Genomic DNA, 2,820 nt, shown 5'->3' on the forward strand with positions numbered 1-2,820 from the left:
GCTGTAAATGTCCACAATAGCCAAACTGTGGAAAGAGCCAAGATGTCCATCAACAGATGAATGGATAAAGAAGATGTGGTATATATATACAATGGAATATTATGCAGCCATCAAAAGGAATATGATCTTGCCATTTGCAACGATGTGGATAGAATTGGAGGGTATTATGCTGAGCGAAATAAGTCAAACAGAGAAAGATATGTCTCGTATGACCTCACTGCTATGAGGAATTCTTAATCTCAGGAAACAAAATGAGGGTTGCTGGAGTGGGGCGTGGGGTGGGAGGGATGGGGTGACTGGGTGATGGACACTGGGGAGGGTGTGTGTTCTGGTAAGTGCTGTGAATTGTGCAAGACTGTTGAATCTCAGATCTGTACCTCTGAAACAAATAATGCAATATATGTTAAGAAAGAAAAAAAGAAGAAGAAGAATGTAGCAGGAGGGGAAGAATGAAGGGGGGGAAATCGGAGGGGGAGAAGAACCATGAGAGACAATGGACTCTGAAAAACAAACTGACGGTTCTAGAGGGGAGGGGGTTGGGAGGATGGGTTAGCCTGGTGATGGGTATTGAGGAGGGCACGTTCTGCATGGAGCACTGGGTGTTATGCACAGACAATGAATCATGGAACACTGTATCTAAAACTAATGATGTATGGGGATTAACATAACAATAAAAAATTTAAAAAAAAATCTAGGTAAATAAGCTACATATATCGTATGTTACTCAATGAAAAGAGTTTAAGGAGAAAAGGTACAAAATAGGGATGATTATCATTAATTATTTGCATAATTATATGATGGATGCTTGTCTTCCCCATGAGACTCAGAGACTGTGTCAGTTACACTCAGAGCCATATCTCTAGGACCTGGCAGGACCTCGCATGTAGTAGGTGCTCAGTAAATATTCACTGGATAAGTGAAGCACACAGAGAAAAACATTTTGAAAAAGCTTAGAATCATTAACAGTGTGATTAATATTTATTATTTTGTTCTAGCCAGTCAAGAAGAGCGGATTCCAAGGATATCATTCTTGGAGGAGGTGCAGAAAGGAAGAGAGGAAAGGAACCAAGATTAGTTGAGTCCCAGTAAAGAGCTGGAACTGCCCTGGATGCTTCATATTCACTCTCACATATAGTCCTTTAACAGCTGGAGCTATAAGGTATTATTTCTCTCATTTTAAAGATGAGGGACTGAAATTATTTTTCAGTGATTTATTAAAGATTATTCTTTAACTAGACTCACAATTTTAACTGTCATTTCCATCTTGTAATTTCTTGCCAGATAAGTTTTTATCTCTGAAATTTTCAGTTAAAGTTATGAAACCTTATTTCCTCATATTTGGGCTTCCCTATTGTTTTCAGCCTGAAAAATGTTTATATAGCATCTGCTTTAATTAAAGTAGAAAATGTAGCAGTTGCATATATGAACACAAAGAAAATTCCTGCTCTCTAGAATAAGGCAGTCATGCTTCTGAATAGTAATATTTGAACCGTATTTTCATGACCAAATTTTTTTTTTTTTAATTTTATTTATTTATTTGACAGAGAGAGACACAGCAAGAGAGGGAACACAAGCAGGGGGAGTGGGAGAGGGAGAAGCAGTCTTCCCGTGGAGCAGGGAGCCCGATGTGGGGCTCGATCCCAGGACCCTGGGATCATGACCTGAGCCAAAGGCAGCTGCTTAACGACTGAGTCACCCAGGCACCCCCTTTTTTTTTTTTTTAAAGATTTTATTTATTTATTTGACAGAGTTTTTATGACCAAATTTTAAGGAATACAGCCTAAAACCAACTTTTCCATTTTTCTGATGAAGCTATCCAGTTTCATATCCAGATTAGGAAGCTAAACTATAGTTTAACATTATAATTATATCATAGTGTTGATGAAAGTTAAAAAAAAAAAAGTTGGCAAGATTAAGGAAATGATCAGCCACAGAAAGTATATGGGATTTCCCCTAATCTCACATCATTCTGGCTGTGTTAATGTATACAGAGTTCAAGGAGTTGATGTGTGAGGTCACTTTATGAAGCAATAGTTTGTTATTAATTTATTCCTGGAAGAATGAAGAAGGTTGGAGATGATACAGGGGATTCTGGAATTTTTTTAAAGAAAGGTGTTGGCATCTGACCAAAACATGTGAAGAGGTCAGAGTTAGTAATCTCTATGGGCGGGTTATCATGATGTTGGAAGATAACCCAAACACAGGAAGTATGTGTATAAACATGTTTTACTGTCTTACATTTACTTGCATACTTTCTCAGGTAGCTGAGAAAGTGCCATTTGTCTTTTTCTTTGCAGAGTAAGTATTACTCTATGGTTTGGGATTTTAATTTTTTGGCTTACAAAATATTTTTGTTTCGGGGAGGAACTGTCTCCTAGGTGTTATCTTTAAAGGGCCAAGACCCCTCCACGGTAATATGCTCAAAACTATGAGTTCTAAGAAGGAAAGGGTCATGTTCAATCATTTCTTTGTATTTCTAGCTCATAGAACAGTGTTGACATAGGGTAACAACTCAATATATATTTGTTAAATTAATGAATAATGTTATGTGGCCCAGTTTTTCTCGAAGTGTGGCCTGGGGAACCCTGGACAAACATGAGATCAAAATCATGTATAGATAAAAGATTTATTCAAAGTGCAAGGTAAACTAATGGATTTTAATATAACACTATGAAAAGTTCATTGATATGGTTTCAGAGTCCACATTGCAGCTCACCTCAGAAACTACCATTTATCAAGTTTTAGTATAATTTCAAAGAATAATATCTGCAATTTTCTTTCTTTCTTTCTTTCTTTCTTTCTTTCTTTCTTTCTTTCTTT

General features: G+C 36.9%; 1 long non-coding RNA gene across 2 annotated transcripts in view; it reads left to right on the plus strand.

The window, feature by feature from the left end:
• Window positions 1-2,820, plus strand: part of LOC116624895 — a 96,825-nt gene that overhangs the window by 73,671 nt on the left and 20,334 nt on the right. For both annotated transcript variants that reach the window (XR_004297968.1, XR_004297969.1), the window contains one exon: window positions 996-1,159. This is a non-coding gene — a long non-coding RNA (uncharacterized LOC116624895). The remainder of the gene's footprint in view (window positions 1-995; window positions 1,160-2,820) is intronic.

This window comes from Phoca vitulina, unplaced genomic scaffold, assembly GCF_004348235.1.
Source record: "Phoca vitulina isolate PV1807 unplaced genomic scaffold, GSC_HSeal_1.0 scaffold71, whole genome shotgun sequence".
Lineage (NCBI taxonomy): Eukaryota > Metazoa > Chordata > Mammalia > Carnivora > Phocidae > Phoca > Phoca vitulina.